Source organism: Aquila chrysaetos, chromosome 7 (assembly GCF_900496995.4).
Source record: "Aquila chrysaetos chrysaetos chromosome 7, bAquChr1.4, whole genome shotgun sequence".
NCBI classification, from domain to species: domain Eukaryota; kingdom Metazoa; phylum Chordata; class Aves; order Accipitriformes; family Accipitridae; genus Aquila; species Aquila chrysaetos.
The window spans coordinates 6080681-6098457 of NC_044010.1; the positions used below are offsets into that span (position 1 = coordinate 6080681).

General features: G+C 39.3%; 1 protein-coding gene across 6 annotated transcripts in view; it reads left to right on the top strand.

Annotated features, from left to right (window-relative positions):
• ZBTB20 (zinc finger and BTB domain containing 20) overlaps positions 1-17777 on the top strand; it is a 486412-nt gene that overhangs the window by 58377 nt on the left and 410258 nt on the right. For 5 of the 6 annotated variants that reach the window (XM_030021006.2, XM_030021008.2, XM_030021005.2 and 2 more), the window contains one exon: positions 4365-4424. The gene's annotated coding sequence lies outside the window, so the exon portion shown is untranslated. The remainder of the gene's footprint in view (positions 1-4364; positions 4425-17777) is intronic. The other variant, XM_030021004.2, reaches the window with a different exon arrangement.

The window sequence follows — 17777 nt, forward strand, 5'->3', positions numbered from 1 at the left end:
TGATTTAGTCCTTTTTTTTCCCCCAGACAGACAAGCTTGACTCTTGAAACAAGTTCAAGAGATCTCAACTCTAGTTCTCAGTGGACCAAAGTCCAAATCACAAAAAATGTTACTACACTCAATAGTAATTGGTCAGTGGTTGTAAGTCCAGTGAAAGAGGTTGAACCAGCCACAAAACCTGACCACTCAACATGGTTCCTCAGTTCAAGGCTGAGGGGTAGTGGTGAGCCTGTCTCAGTCAATCTGTTCTGCTGCTAGAACTGCCGTCCTGGAAATGAGAGGATTTCAAGCTCGAAGCCTGCCAGGTCAGACTTTTCCATAAGCATTAAATTCACACACAAGTCTTTTTTTTTTTTTTTTTTTTTTTTTAAAAAAGAGCATTGCTGTGGTGCATTGTCCGTTTTGTGAAGGACATACTTTACCCAATGTTTGTGCCAGGTTGACTGAATCTCAAAAGAGACCAAGAGATTTACTGGTAGTCTCACAGTGAATCATTGTCTGAAATCCTTTTGGCTCCTGTATTCTTAGCATTAATCAACAGTGATTCCTTTCATCCACTTGCTACCAGAGTTTAGTTTGTATGTATCATGACTGTGTTTGGAAGGAATTGAACTGCAGTGATGCTAATGTAATTTATCTTACTCTTTGAATTTTGTTCCTTAAATATAGAGTCTTAAAAAGAGAAGATCTTCACAGTAATCATCCTATAATATTTTCTCCCCCTGCAGCGAAAGCTCCATAACCTTGAGAAAAATGTAAATAAAAGTTGACACATTCTTTACATATTCTTGAACGGAATGTGTTTATCTTGGTTTCACTTAATCTGATGATAGCTCACTGAATAGCATTTTTTTCATTAGTAGCAAATGTCAGAAGGCCATGCAGCTTATAAGGCATTAACATAAGGAAATGACCAAGTATGTATAGTTCGTTCTTGTTTGCATTTGAACAGCAGTACAGTATGCTGTTACTGTACAAGCAACTGGCATAGCAGAAGAGGCATTTTTAATTTAGGACTGTTTAAGTTATCCATTTCTATATTTCTTATTTTTGTGGTGGATCTCATTCAGGTTAGATATTTTAAAAAGCAGAGTTAATAGGTGTACCTAATTTACTCCATCCTTGAAAGCACATTTTTCTAGGAAATTACCATGATCTACCTCAGGCCTCTTTGAGGATTGTGATATATTTTGTGACTTCGAGCTCAGTAAGCCTATTGTGAGCCTATGCTGTAAAGTATTCACCTTTGCTTAGTACATGGGGTTTATTTTCAAGTGGACCAAAAGCAGCTTCCTGAGTTGCGTGCGTAGTTTTTTACTTCACTGATGTCATATGGATGCATCAGATTTAGAGGGTACTACTTGCTATGATATAATTTGAATCACCAATAAGCTGTTGATCCAAGTGAAACCATTAAGTGTAAACATGGAGGTCGGAATTGAAAACAAAATGAATGGCCTGTAATTTTGTATATGGTACGCTCTAGTAGCTGTCTTGGTCCAACAAATGACCATCTGTTGTGGTTTAACCCCAGCTGGCAACTGAGCCCCACACAGCCGCTCACTCACTCCCCACTCTGGGATGGAGGAGAGAATCAGAAGGGTAAAAGTGAGAAAACGGGTGGGTTGAGATAAAGACAGTTTAATAGGTAAAGCAAAAGCCGCACGCGCAAGCAAAGCAAAACAAGGAATTCATTCACCGCTTCCCATGGGCAGGCAGGTGTTCAGCCATCTCCAGGAAAGCAGGGCTCCATCACGCGTAACGGTGACCTGGGAATACAGATGACACAACTCCGAACATCCCCCCTTCCTCCTTCTTCCCCCAGCTTTACACGCTGAGCATGACATCCTATGTTCTGGAATATCCCTTGGGTCAGTTGGGGTCAGCTGTCCCAGCTGTGTCCCCTCCTGACTCCTTGTGCCCCCCCAGCCTCCTCGCTGGTGGGGTGGGGGGAGAAGCAGAAAAGGCCTTGGCTCTGTGTAAGCACTGTTTTCAGCAGTAATGAAAACATCTCTGGGTTATCAACACTGTTTCCAGCACAAATCCAAAACACAGCCCCATACCAGCTACTGTGAAGAAAATTAACTCTACCCCAGCCAAAACCAGCACACCATCTCAAGTATAACGCTTGATTAATTTAAATCATATATAAAATTAGTTTTAAAAACTATGTGGCAGAAATGCTGCCACTAATTAAACTAAGGTATTCAAATGTTTAGAAAGGAGCGATTAATGATTGTGAAAATAAAGAAGAGCAACCATAATAGTTTGTGTAGCACTTTCTGGCAAGAATCGCAAGTGACAAAAAGATAGCTGTGTGCATCATGGGTAGTTGTGCAAAATTTCAAATGCCAGTCGGCCAGAGAAGAGAAACTGAGACTTTTGAATTGGATTTACTCCTTTGCAGAGCTTGAGGAGATAATGTCTAAGCACTGCCGCAGGTCTGACTGATAAGTGGGTTTAAAATGGAAAACACTGTCTTTCACCTTGTGATCAGTTTTTCCAATGCTTTTGCGATGCCTTTCATCTCTTCCAGGTTCCCCCGTGCCACCCTCCCTTACCGGGCTCACTCGGCAGAGCCATCTCTCACGGCAGCACAGAGTGTGCCAGCAAGTACGGAGCGGTTCAGTTGTTAGACGAGTTAGACATCAGGCAAACAGCGCAGTTTCATACCTAATAGTATCGCTTAAATCAAACATATCCTTGTGCAATACATCTAACAGCATTTAAAGGTCAAAATCCTATCCTCTTACTCCATATTTTAGGCCTTCTGTTTTGCTTTATTCATTGTCTGTGCAGAACTGACAGACTATTCCAGACCCCGGTTGTGTAATGTTGGAAAGTGCTAACAGCTGCTGTCCAGCGTGTCTATTCAGGCAACTGCAGACCTTATGAAAGCTGAAGCACATGCTACACAGCCTTAGTTCAAGCAAAATAAACCTTCTTCCCTGAAAACAGTGGAAGCTGCCATCGAACAGGCTGTGCCGCGTACGCTCAGGACTGACCCGCGTAGGCTGGGGGATCGCCATAGGGAAATTTCCGCAAACGCTGAAGCTGGGGCATCGTTTGATTGTGATGATCAGAGGTAGAAAGCACCCAGAAAACAAGAGAAGGGCTGCAGATCGGAAAAGAAGTTGCAGGCGTGTCTCTGCGAAAGCAACAGGAGCATCCCTGTAGTAGCCAGGAACTGGTGGGAAGTCACGCTTGGGAACTCCGAGCCTGAAAGCCTGCTGGTGTTACATGTTCTTTATTTGACAAAGCAACGCTTTGTGTCCTTTCTTTCTAACTAAGTAAGGGTGCTCCAAAGAGCAGTTCTTTTCTGTTAAGTAATCTGTTCTTACCTGTCATCTCAGGGATGAAAATGTCTTTGTGGCTAGCTTTGAAAACCCCTCACCAGCAAAGGATTAAAAAATACCAGTAGGCTTAGTTAGCCCAGTCCTGCCATACTGGAGCTGGTATTAGCTTTGGACAGAGGTTCTTAGGTAGAAAGTCAGCACTTGAGGGGAATGAAGGGATCACTCTGCTCCTGTGAGGAAGCAAGAAGCCTGGCTGGAGTGGATTTGGGCACTGTAATCTAAGTGAACCTCTTGTAACGGGAATTGGAAATCATGCCAATCGGGTCCCTAAACCATATTCTGAACTGGGGGAAGAAGAGTGCCCAAGTCTTATTTTCAGACTTGAAAATACTTACTCTTTCCTCAGCTGTTTGGCAGCCAGTTCTGAACATTTTTGGTAATGAGTGGTATATGGTACTAAGTCTGCTTTCAGATCTTTTTTCAAAATGCAGCCTATAGAGAGGTTTTCTGAACATTTTACGCATTAAAGCCATTTATAGTTGAAAGATGTGAAGACTTCATACACAATTTTTCATTCAAAAAAAAATAAAAGAACCTCTTCAAACTCTTGACCTGTTAGAGTACTTACCTGTAACTTCTTCCACAAATGCATTTGAATGGTGAACGTAAGTGGCAAAACTTTGGTTGTGACACTCATTTGTTTTTATCTCTAGCACGAATGAAACTACACTTAATGGAAAAAAATGAGGTGGTTTTTTTTTTTTTTAAGCATGGAGTCTTAGAAATCACTCCCTATTAATTTGGTGTTCAGTCGTGTAACTTTTCTTTCTGAAAGATGTGTATAACATGACATTTCAGATACTAGTACATTTAGCTTATTTGTTTGTCACCTGTGTACTAAATGTGAATGTGTAGGACTGTTTTGTCTTCCTTCAGATAGCTATATGTTTATATGTATACAGCGTTCCACCCACTTCCCCCACTGAATGCCTAGCTATTTGACTGTTATGAAAACTCAAGGTGTTGTGTGTGCAAATCCCTAATCATAAGCATTTATTTTCTTTACAGCAGCATAAGAAAGAAGTGTTGAGAGCTGCTCTTAACCCTTTTGGAGTCCGAAGTCAAAAGGTAAAACCAAATGCTAGTTTTTGGGTGTCTGAAGGTGTTGATATCGTAATTGTTTGGAAATGCTATTTCCTTATCACATTTGAACAAAGATTTCCCACAGGAGAAAACCAGGGATACGGTAAGAAGACTCAAAACATTATTAGAACTCTTTAAGAGCACCAGCATATCTGGGCATAAATTATACAGGTAAGTTGCAACTGGTAAACTGCAATTATCTATTTTACTTAATATGAAAACATTGGCGTTAAGAGTCAGTGGGACTTTCAGTAGGATTTAATATTGCTAAGGATTTAATGGTTTTTGTCTCACTATAACTTGATAGTTTTTATGATATATAAAGTTTTTTCAAATTACAGTAAAACAAATCCTGTAGCTCTTTTCTCAGGCAAGAGTCCCTCAATGGGAGTTTTGCCTGAGTGAGAACTGAATGAGGTCTAAATAATTAGCAATTAAAATATTCAGTTATTGTGCTACTGTATATAACAAAGCACTGGAGGTATTAAAAATTGCTAATCTCCTCCTTATTAAAATGTTAACTGCTAAACATAATACACTTTTGCATTTTCTATCATTCATTTTTGCAGTTCATTAGTAGAGGTGAAATGTTTGTGACAAATAGTCATTTGAACTTCTAAGGGATTGACTTTGTTTTCCTCACATTTTAGTTAGTATTTCTGACTGAGTTAATTTACAAGTGGAAGCGTTTGTCGAAGCTGTGGATTTTAGTCAAAAACTAGATAATGTGCAGAGAGTAACTTCTGATATAGCATTCGTGAGTATTTGCAGAAGAAACCAGATGGTAAGCTACTCATCAAGAGACAGAGCTGGGCAATTTAGGTATCCAATTTGTATACGTTTTGATCAGTAGCTTCTTGTAACAAACTCCAGTAATAGGTTAAGGATTGTCCATAGAGTTTACTGGGCAAATAATTTTCAGTGAGGCACTAGCATGTTCAGCAACCGGTGAAGAAGCAAAGTTGGTGAAATCATTTAGTTGTGCACCCAGCTCTGTTAATTAGCACGTGAGCTGTTTATTAGTATGCTAGTAGTATATAAGGGCCAGGCTGTGCTCTCATCCTGCTTCACTGCACGGAAGAGTGAGGAGTGGGATGCATCTCCTGTCTCCTTTGTCACCTAGCAGCAGCAGCAGGATGTGTGGAGAGGGAGAATGGTATTTGATGAGTGAGAAAGGAGTGGTAAGTGAACGTGATAATTGGTAGAGGAAGAAGGGGAATTACTGGAAGGATTTGGTGACAGATGAATTTCCCACAGGAAGGCGACTCCCTCAGCACTGTTTCTCCCATACCCACTCCCCAGAGTAGATTTTGTTACTTACTATGCCCAAAAGTTTTTTTTCTAATCTTTCTGAAGAGCATTCCAGGCCTGGGCAGTTAATCGTGCCATATAATGTTGTTGGCAATTCAGGCCATGATTCTGCAAGGATTTACATGTGTATTTCACGTACAGCGTTATGAGTAATCCTGTTGAAGTAGGTGAGATTAATTGCAGGACATAAAGTTAAGCATGTATATTAGTCTTTGTAGTAAAAGAGGTGTAGTTTCATTGATTTATTTCTTTTCAGTGTGGAAAATTATTTTTAAAAATACATAAAAACATGGGATTTTCCACCAATTTTGTGGCAATTAACGAGGAGCTAGATGGTAACAAAGTAAGCTTTTCTGCTTGTTCCAAAAATCCACAATTTTGTCAAGTTCTCAGCTGTAAAGTGTGGACAAGAATAGGTTGCTATTATTTTCCTTTTTACATGCACAGCTAAACCTCCAGCTACAATGAGATGATCATATAATTTATTATAGAGGAGTGAACAGGACAGAAGTCAAACAGGAAGGCATGTGTGCTTGTATGGACTCTTGTTTATAATTTAATCAGATTGGTGCACACCTCAGACATTTTATTTAGTGATAAGATATGCAAATTGTTCTGGAGCCAGCAGCAATACTTTCACCTGAATGTCAAAACTGACAAAGATTTTTAAATCAAACCTCAACAACAACTTGTATTTTAAAGCAACTGTTCCTAAGATATAACTACCAACTACAGATGAGTAAGTGCAGAATTGTTTTCCTACTTTCCTTCATACTATTTTCCTTCCTTTCTTGTTTACCTCCGTGGAGGAACAGGGTTGCAGGCTTACCTGGAAATACTGGGTGTAACTATAGGCAACAGTGCAGAAGAGCTATGAATTTATATGGAAGAATGCACGAAGCACAGGAATGCAAATCCAAAAGTGGGGAGACTTATGAAATGAGATTTACCAGAGAAGGTATCTTCTGGTTTTCCAGATGCCTACATCATACCTTCCATATCTGTGAAGGAATGGGTGGTGCAAACTCTTCATTTCAACTGGTTTCTCTCTCTTTGGTTTTAGTTTTATTGCATTTGTGTCCTTAAATCAGAAAGTGGTAGTAGAAGCCTATGGATAGAGTGGCAAGTTTGGATGATAGCTTTATCTTGAGACTGAGAACTGAAATTCCTCGAGGCTCTGGATGTTCAGCTGCTGAGGTTTTGTTTTTGAGTGTACATGCAGTCATGGGAGAAAGGGTGTCACTGAAAATACAGCTTGGGATTTAAATGTTAGATGTGTTTATTTTTGGAATCCTTGTTCAAGTCAGTGCCCACTGCCTGTAAAGTGATAATCTTGTGTATTTTCCCCAGATTTGGTTCCTCCTCTTCCTTCTGTGAATGTGTGCACATAACTATGTCCAAAACTCTTCCATCTGAAGTTTTCCTAGGGCTTTTTTGGCTTGTTTTCTTCTTGTCGTTGTTTTTAGTCCGTGTACGTATTAACCAGAAAGATATCTGGGCTGAAAACATTTAACAGGGTAACAACTTAAGTATTTCTATATCTGTGCATGAGTATATATGTGTGTGTGTGTGAGAGAGAGAGAGAGAGAAAAAGCTGTGATTAGAGAGATGATGAAAGATTGATATTTGGTTTTGATTACATGCCTAGTTGTGTATGTTGTTCTGGCTCTCTACATTCTCTTATATGACTTGGTCATTGTGTCCTAATAAATCCTTCTGTATGACAGATGAAAATTTCTAGTCAGTTGCTTTAGTTGGTAGCAGCCTCTTCCAGGTGGGATATTGCTTTCCACATTTAAATAAGAACAAGATTTTTGTTTTCCTACAAAATGAGAAAAAAGATTTTTATGTGTTCATGATTAGAAAGATACAGCTTGTCCGTACAGTGCAAATCCCATAATACATGCTCATTGACCTGGGGCCCATAGCTTTCAGGGTCCCCAGAAGTACTCTTTTTGGAAAAGGACTTCCAAAATACTCAAGGCTTACTACTTGTGCAGATTTAGGCCACTGCAGAACATTTTGTTTACAACAACTAATTCTAGGACCTACTTTGGTGTTGTGGATACTTAACTCCTATCCACTCAAACAGAGGCACTTCAAAATAATTAAAGTAAATGAATAATCCACACACAGAGCAAAGCCTTTCAGAGGGAAAGTGAGTTTAATGAAAGAAGAATTTGCTTTTTTTTTTTTTGCTAAAGAGTTTCTTTCAAGGTCTTCTTAAATATACAGCAAATGCTTTTGTTGGAAAATAAAAAATAAAACTGAGTCTTTGATTGTCATTTCTGCCATGGCTGATGAAGTTAAATCATTGAAAGCTAGAAAAAAATAAGATGGAATTTGTTTTTTCAAGCTGAAGCCCAGGCAGTAGTATATTGCCTCTCTGCAAAACGCTGACTGAGGTAGCACTGAGAGATATACAGCGCATGTGGCATTATGTTCATCTTTAATGCACTGCTTTAAAAGAATTTGAAAGATTTGAAAGAATTTTGAAAGACTTACTGGAGCTTGCTGGGGACTGCAGGGTAAAAGCACCAAAGGAGGGGGAGCAGCCGTGATGACTTTGATTTTTCCCATTTGGCTGTAGGGATACTCATGGTTTAGTTGTTCACCTAAATGGATGCACTTTAAGCATCTGCTCCAGTACTAACACCATGGCCGCAGCTATCAACATTGATACTTGCCAGTTGCCATTAAAGTTGTTTGCTTGCTGCTGTATGGGGAATAATTGCCTATAGCTGATACCAATAACCTTATTAATCTTACCAAAACCTGTGCATACATATTTGATAAATGGTGATATTGGAATCTGTCATATTCTTTCAACATCAAGCATAACAGAAAATCTCTGCTCCTGCACACGTCTTCCTTACGTGTGTACTCCAAGAGAGGAAATTCAGCTTCTTTCTTATGTTGACATTACATTTGCTGTTGGTTTTTTTTTTGCTGAGTTTGATTCCAGGCATCCAGCAGCATTCCAGAGGGAGAAGCGACCAGCATCGCAGCCTGCACTGCTGCTGCTCTACTTGTCATGAATAATAGCCCACTGGGCTAGTTAATCATTACACTAACTTTTTCCTGTTCCTTCATAGCTGATTGCTGCCCAGGGGACATGGGTTATCGCAGTCTGGCTGCCAACACAAAGTTCAGTATTGTGCATGCGTGTGCGTTTTATGTTTACCTGCATGCATATGCATTGTGTTGTTCGGCAGCTACTCTAGTAAAACTAACAATGCAAGGCCAGTGTGCCTCTTTCTACAAAAAAGGTAAAAGTGGGAGAGGTAATGTTTTACTCTCCTTCCTTTACCATTTTTGAAAATGAGTGTGAAAGTACTGGTCTCTTTAATCAACACACTGGCGCAACACGTTTCCTCATTCAGTGCTTTAAGAGTGGAGTTTCAGGATGCTAAAATTCTGTTTCTTAGAGCACGTTTGAATCATGTGGCCAGTGATTTGTGTTGATTTGCCAGGGGCCTTGATCTGACACCTTCTCTATGAAAGAGACCGTGTCCCAGTCCACTGGGAGTGAAAAAGTATGGGCAAGGAGTAGATGTCAGTAAAGTGTTTTGAGATTCAGAAGAAGGTATTTAACCACCACAGTTTTTGCTCAGATGTATGTAGCTGTATTGATTGCCAGGGTGGAAGCCAAGAAGAAACTTTCCTTTCAGTCATTCAGATTTTCTTCATCATCTTAAGTGCAGATCATCTTGTAATATCTGGAGGATGTGGCGCAGGTGACACTTGGCATTTTTGCCACATGGAACAAAAGTTGGTATTAAATTCTTTCTTCTGTGCCAGTGAGTCAGTTTACCTTCATTGGAAAGAATAAATAGCAATTTTGCTGTCCAGATGTCAATATTCAGGTGGCCAGGCAGATTAAAGTACTTCTCTTCAATATCTCTGGTGTTTGTTTTGTGAAAGTTAATTTTCTGCAATGGATAGCTCAGGACAGTGAATTTTTTTGCTCCTCCTTCTGGTCAGATTTCTACTCTATTGACTTTTTTTAAACCCAATAGGCACTTGGCTTCCACAGTTTTCCATAGAAGTAGAACTTGGGTTGACGAGGGACTGATTGTGAAAGGGAGGGTTAAATCCTCCATCCGGTGGTACAAGATTTTAACTTCAAAACATTATTGTGTCCCACAAAGTTCAATAGATGTATCTTTCACTGAGTAGTACTCTGAAATCCTTTTCCCCTTCTCTCTCTCCCTCATTCCTTCTTTCCCCCCCTTTATTTCTCTCCTTTTCTCTCTTTCTGTCTTTCTCTCTCCCTCTCTGTCTCAGTATCTCCCTTTTTCTCTCCCTGTCCCCTCTTTCTGTAGATGGATGTCTGTTTTCCTGTTAGAGCTGAATCAGACATTTGTACGGTGAAATTGTGATGCCGCTGAACACCTTCCATGTGCCTCATTAATTTTGTAAACGTTCCAGTCAAAACCAAGCTTAAGTTATGCAATAATATGATTAGCAGAGTAGCGTTACCGCATAACTCAGTGTTATCAGCGATGCGGGTCATTAAAAGACCAACCCCCTGTTCCTCCTGTACCAGCAAATAAAATAGCAGACAACAAAATGTGAGACAGCAAGAAGTCAGCAGCAGTGTGAGCTGGAGCATTTACATGGCAGCAGCACATTTTAGTGCCAAGTAGATGAGGTAGACCATTCTGACTCTGAAAAACAGCTTTGAGGCCATTTTAGCCATTCCCTTTGGTTGTTTTGACTCAAACCTGTATCATTCTTCCTGATATTAATAGGACTTTGGGGATTATACAAGTCTCTTTGCCTTCAGAAGGCATATCTTAGGGATGGCAGAGAGAATTCACGAAAGTAGGCAGAGGCTCTTCTGAGAGACAAGCAGCTGAAACGTTGTATTTTTTCTGGCAAGAAATCAATATTGAAGAAAATAGAGAAGCAAGAAACGTTGCTACTCAGTCACTCATAGAGCATTTTAATTACGTAAGGAATTTTCCTTTAATTTTTTAACAATCTGAATTATGGTCATTTGCAGAACTTTGATCGGAAACTTCTTCCTTCCTCTGAAATAAAATTTCTTTACAATAATGTTTACAGGCACATTTAAATCTTCTTTATGAGATGAGATTGCCCCAAGATCTCAGTATCCGTGTCTGAGAGTTCTCTTGTAAGGTATGTTCTAACGGTTTGATTGGTCTGTGGCTAAAACACAATGCTCCAGTCCCACCTGCTTGGCTGGGCTATAAACGTGAAATGAGCCATTTCAATCTAAGCTTTAAGCCTCCTTGAGATTCGGGAGGCCACCAGACTTTATGTCTGTCAGGTAATCTCCTCCACCAAGACTGGAGACTCTCATCATTACTTCAGAGGTCATCAAGGGAGAGTGTTTTTCTCTTCGCTGAGACGCTATACTGCAGCAGAGATTCAGTTCATTTAGGGGTGACTGAACCTCCCTCGATCTTGGAAAAAACCTGATTTTTACTGAAGCAAACTTTGGACATTTGAGAAATAGCTTTTCTTTGGTTATTTTGCAATTAGTTTTAAAAATCTTTATGCTCCTAAGGTTCTTCGTTATAATTGGTGAATGTCAGCAGAGAGATGTGTGGAGGCAACACTGTAATGGAAAAAATCTAGTTATTATCCAGACTGATCCAAGTAAGCAAGACCACCTCCCTCCCAGGCTCTTCAGAAAAGTGTGCGTTTTTTCCTCCAACCAGGTGTCTGAGGAGGGGAGATGCACAGATTTTCATAGTAATGCCCACATCCATCTTTCTCTCAGGGAGATCTGCTTCCTGTAGTTTGGAGATCTGCCTGTGGATTTTTAAGGAGACCGTTACACGTGTATGTACACTGAACAGCAGTCCCCTGCAGGTAATCCTGTTGTCTCTAACTCTAGGGCTGTGCTTTAGTAAAATAGGTTAATGTTCAGTTACCCTAGCTTTGTTTTTGCCACTAAGGCAGCAGCAGGTGAGAAGTAACTTGAGTATGCCCTCTCCTGGTGTTGCCCAGGTGTATTAAGTGCTGTTTTCATTCGCCAGTTAGATTTCGATAATGTATCCTTGAAATCATGAGTTGTTTAAATTTTCTGGATCCTCAGAGTCACGCTAGTATTTTAAGTCATTAAATGAAGCTAGCTGCTGGATTTTGTATTCAAGCAGTAAAGTGACCCCTCCTCCCTTCTTGGATACAAAACCTCGCCAATTTTCTGAAGAATATATGTGCATGTAAATAATTTTCATCTCATAATGGAGTCCGTGTTTGTCTGAATATTGATGGCTTAAATGGGAAAAGGAAGAATATACTGTCACTTTGAGAGCAGGTATCTTTTCTTTCTTGTTATGCAGCTATTGGCAGTTTTACACAGTGGTTAAACTTGTATTTACATGTTTAGATCTCATTTTTTGGAACACAGCGTTGAGAAGGAAAGACATCAGTTACAAAATCTTACTTCTCTTTTAGAAGCCTTTTCCCTAACATCCAGTAATATGGGTGTTAGGGTTAGTTTGGCACATTGTAGGAATAATACATATAAGCCTTAACAAAGAGACTCGAGCTTAGATTTTGAAACCTGTACAGTCAAAGCATGTTGATCTGGATATAGCTTCCGGAATTAAAGAGTTTAGCCTTTAAATAAAATCTTACTGTAGTAACTGCTACTTTGACAATCAAATAATTGAGTGTTTTCTACAAACCAAAAGCATGATTTAGCTGAAGGTTTTCCCTCTTTTTTTGAACAATTTTCTAGGCAGAGATTTTTTCCTGAAGTCTTGCCAATGGCAAAAATAAGGAGGGAACATGTGGACTCATGCAGAGTGCTCACTAGGGCAAAAAACAAAGTGAAAAAAATAAAACCCCTAAGCTATGTCTGAGCAAACGGCACTTTTCTCTGATATGAACAAAATGCAGAATTCACTTCTTGCTGCTTCGGAAAAATCGGATGAACTAACCTCTCCGTTTACAGAACAATTTCTCTGTGTGTTCCACTTCCATTTCTTATTGGAAATCAAACAGCTTTGTTTTTCAGCACTTCTCCTGCAAACTTAGTCCCTCATGCACCCACACAAAACCCCCTAAATCCATGCATCCTAGGGAATCAAAGATTTAGGAAGGTACGTTTTTCATAGGTAGTTATAAATATGTATAAAAAATTTCCCATCGCATGAATTTCCTAAGGGGATAGTACATGAAATCACAAAGGAAAATGTTATGGCAAAAAGTAATGAAGTAAACTCAAATCTAGATCTTCCTTTTAGGAAGATGTAGACTGAAGTAACAACATTGCACAGAGGCTAAAACCAGAGCAGTTGAAATAGAACTGGTTTTCAATCTGAGGTTTTGCTTTTGACCTTTCACTGACACAGAGTTGTAAGACCATGTTGGTGTCATCTTCAGTTGCCTGTAGAATCTTTTTAGTTGTGGAAGATAGATACCTACTCTTGAAATATGAGTAAGACAAGAAGTCTTCATTCTTTTGTTTAACTTTAGGGTATTGTTAACACAGCTTTCAATGAACTAAAAGAACACAGTAACTCTTACAGGAAACATTCTTGGGGACGATCCATGCAAACTGGGAACAAATACTTTTTTTTTTTTTTAAGAGGAGGGTCTTGGCGGATGTCTGTTTTGGGTTTTTTTTTTTACTTCTTTTCCCTAGTGCACTGCATACACTAAAATACCAGGCAGTAAAACTTTCTCCTTACACAAAGCTGTCATTGTTTTAAGGCCATTCTGCTCCCTCTGAACCTGTGTTGAAACAGGTGCCTCACTTGCTTGGCTCTCCTGGAGCAGCTTTACGGATTAAATCACCACACGTACCCTGCACAGTGGCACTATTAACAGTGTGGAATGAGGCTGGGAGAAAAACTCATATAGGAGCTACACACCTAGGTGCAGTTAGTAAACGGAGACAGTTACCCTCATTAAGCATAATTAAACCTAATATTGACTGTAAACTGTTACTTACCTTAAACTTCTCTGCAGACATTGTGGGAAAGGGATTAACTTAGCAGATAGGTACACTAATTACTACCTTCTTCACATTAAAGTTACCATCAGGAAGGCCTATATTCATAAATAAAACATAGTAGGGGATGAGAGACTGAGAAATATGTAAATTCATTTGCAGAAAAAAAGACCAAATTAAAAAAAGAAAGTTGAGTGATGCTACTGGAAGCAAAATGGCACTCTAGCTAATTACCATGAAAAGTATGATAAATCATGGACGTATATCCTTGACTTCTGACTGATAGAGCCTGCAGAGTGCAATCTCTCATGCGTAGCTGCCTCTGACTGATTTAAACCCATACCGCTATCGGGTTTGATGGGAAAGCACAAAAGTGTGTTATTTTATTTCCTTGGGTATTGTTGCTACCTCTTTCTCCTAGAAATGACTTGCAATTATTGTAAAAATATAGTCTGATTTCTTGTCTGCAGAAGAATTGTTGTTTGATGCAATTGACAAACAAAGGCTCCAAAGATGGTCTAGTTATGGTTTAATAGCTGTATTTTCAAATGCAATTGATCTGGTATATTGAGACAATTATAGAAATATAATAAAATGTCAAGGGAGGGGTTGCTTTTGCTTGGGTATATTTATTCTCATGGGAGAGATCCTGTGTCCCACAGACAAGATCAAAAGCCAAAACCAGTTTTATTTATGAATTTCTATTTGTTTTCTGGAGAATTTTAAGTGAGTCACATCGCTGTTGTATGCTTCAGCTTTTTGATCTGTTTCCTCCCAAATATCATAGGTTTCTGCACTTTACAATCCCTGCAAGGGACTGCACACACTTAGGATTATTCAGATGAGAGAGGCTTGCAGGATGAGGCCAAGCTATCTGTTACCGTGTCAGTGCCATTACTGCTTAATCCTGGAAACGCTTTACATTTAAATCCATAATAATGATATGACTGCTGTTTGTGGGGTATTTTCTGTTTTCCTTGTATGTCTGTCTGGAGTACTTTTTGGCTGAGTCATATCAGAATAAAAGTATCTTCTGCTGAGCTAGCTCACACCGGAGTAATGGGAGGACAGACTTATCCTGAGCTTCCTGAGCAGAGCATGGCCTAAGCCACAGGAATAGGAGAGGCTCGAGTACACTGGTATTTAACACCCAACGTGGACATTTACCATCACAGTGGTACTCTTATTATGTGGATATTTTAACACAAAATTATTATTGGCTTCTACTGAGAATTATCCTTTAACTTTTTATGAACTTCTATCACTGCGCACACCAGAGAAGAAATAGAATATTTGTAATGCTCATAGTGTAGAGTTTTGCTGAAAGAAGGAGTGGGAGAAGAGAAGTTGCTAGTTGAACATCTGCAGATATTACCTAGTGAGTACCTTTGGGGGTTTTGGGGGGAGAGGGGGTTCACTTCTCTTTTTGGTTTCTCTTTTCTTCTAGAGAGACTTACCCCTGTAATATTAATCAGATGTACAGGTAGGAATGTGTAGTTTCCAGGTACAGGTATTACGCTTCAAGAAACAGTGCTAAGTAATTAACAGTATTTTCCTGGTCTGGTAACCCTTATTCTTCCTCTGCAGCTTTTTGTGTAGCCAGCTTCAGTGTTTATAGATGTTATCTTCATAGCCTTTTTGCAGTTTCACTGAGTTTTGACAGCATAGGATTTGAAGAAATAGATCAAAATTGAGTTTCAGAGCTGCAAATTACTTTCAAGATTTACATGGCCAAATTCTGCAATGACATACACGTTATAACAGATAGTTAGCAAAGCAGAGAGATGTCCTCCGAGCAACAGTGCAAAATTATTACTACTTAGCAAAATCACAGGTTAAAGGAAGAGCAATTTACTGGAGTAGATACAAGTTTAGATGCTAGGTTGTTCCAGTATAAAGGAATATCTGCATCCCTTCTGGTGTTTACGACTACAGAACTGCAGCAAGGAGCTTTCACCTGGGATTCACTTTTGAGGAGCCATTTGTTCTGTCAGCTTCTCCAGGGAGATTTAGAACAACTCTGTTATGGGCTGTTGCTTTTTTCCTGGTTCCCTTACACATCTTTTCAAAGGGAGGAAAGAGAGGTCAATGGAGAGGAAATGGAGAAACAGATTGGAGACATGGAAGTTATGAGGCTGCATAGCCTGTGTATTTCTGTTTATTATCAAGGTGCCTGGCCAGATTTCCCCAGACCTATCAGCTAGATGTCATGGGGAGTCTTAGTCACATTGCGTCTGTAACAGCGGATAGTCTAAATCCCGAGCAAGCATTTCAGCATTTGGCCTCTTAGTAACAGCTGCATGCTTTTTATAATTAGAAATTGAAATTGGGTATATCAGCTTTCCAGGGAATCATTGAAAACAAGTATTTTTGATAAATAATAAATATTAGGAAAGCTCCATTACATAAGAAATGGGAATATAAATGCCAGCCATGCTTTTGTGGAGGAAAGAAATTATTCTACTTTGTATCTTAGCACCCTAAAACTAAGCTGGATTAATTCCCATCTCCTGCCCATCCAGCTGATGTCCACTGGACACAATAATAATTGATCTCTTTGACCTCTTGTCAAACTCATTCCCTCCAGTCCTTTTAAGAGTGCACTTGATGATTCTAGCAAAACAATTCTCTAAGTAATAATATACTTGAATCCAAATCATCTCTGCAAAGCATAGGCCAAATCCTGTGAATCCATACTGAGGCAAAATTTCCACTGGAGTCAAAATTAGAAGCTTTGTCACTTGCAGGATTTCTGTCAGGCAGAAATTCCCTACTTACATTCTTCCTCGGTGGTAAGGATGACTAAACACATTTATGTATTGTTATAAAATTTGGACACAGAAAATCCGTTTTTTTAAAAAAAGACAGATATTTCAGATATTTTTATGATTTTTTCTTGTGAAGGGAGCATCTCATTTAAGCAATAATATTTCTTAAATAATAGTTGAATGAAGTATTTTAAGATTAAAATTTTCATTTTCACAAATAGCAAAACAGCTGGATCCCAAGACTGACTTAAGACAAAATGACTGAATGTGGACGTATTTCTGCCAAGTATAGTATACAAAAATAGGAGGTCAAGCTTTTAAAGATGGATGATACTCTTAAGACATATTCTTAATCAACTGGTTTAATTTTATTTGAGTTAGGCAGAATGTGTCTGTTTAAAACAGTCTTACATTTTTTTACTGGGTATGTAATAGGTTTCAAACCTTTTTGCAGTGTAAGTCTTATGTGCCACATTCAGATACACTCAGCTATGAGAGAGAGTCTATAATTTGTTTTCTTCATCCAAAGTTGATCCTAGTGGAAAGCTCTCTAGAATGACAGTAGTAGGGCTTCCATTATTTTCCTCCATTTGTAGTATCAGAACCTAATACCAAATGTGTAAGGCTGTGAAGATACTTCATCACAGTGGGATTTTTTGAAAAGAATCTGAGTATGCTTCACCAGCATCCTGGCATCTTCCTGGTATGTAAACAGACAGTGTCAGAGAAATTGGACTTCCACGTGACTCCTTACTACTCGGTTGCAAATTTTGCTCATTAGTGGGTCAATTCAGCAGTGATCTGATATAAATTCCTGGCTGAGCTGGGGCCTGAGGGAGGGGCAGGTTGTTGCTGCTTTTTCCATTACTAGCAAGGGAAAAAAAAATAGTTCCTTCTCAAAAGCAAACTGTTTTGATGAGAGCTGGAGGGGGAGTTGAGCTATGAATACAGGTGGAGGAGGAGCGTGGGAGAAAGTTGGAGAATACCATCTTGGTATGGATGAAGAGAGGCACTTACAGAAACTCTCCCAAACCAGGACAGCTTTTCCTTGTTAATATGAGTAGATTCGGTTACTCATCTTTTGGCATGTTAAATACTACTATGTATTGAGCAGAGAAACTTGCAGTCAGTCCTGTAAAAGCTTGAACAAATCAATATGTGTCCGTTGCTTCTCCTGTTTCCTGTTCATCCCCTTACCTTTTCCTGTTTACTCTTATCCTTCCCCCATACGTTGTCTTCTCTAATGTTTCCTTCTCTCACTGTTTTCATTCTTTGTTTCCTGTTTCTCAGTAGCTCTGCTCTTTTGTGGCTAAAGCCCTGAAT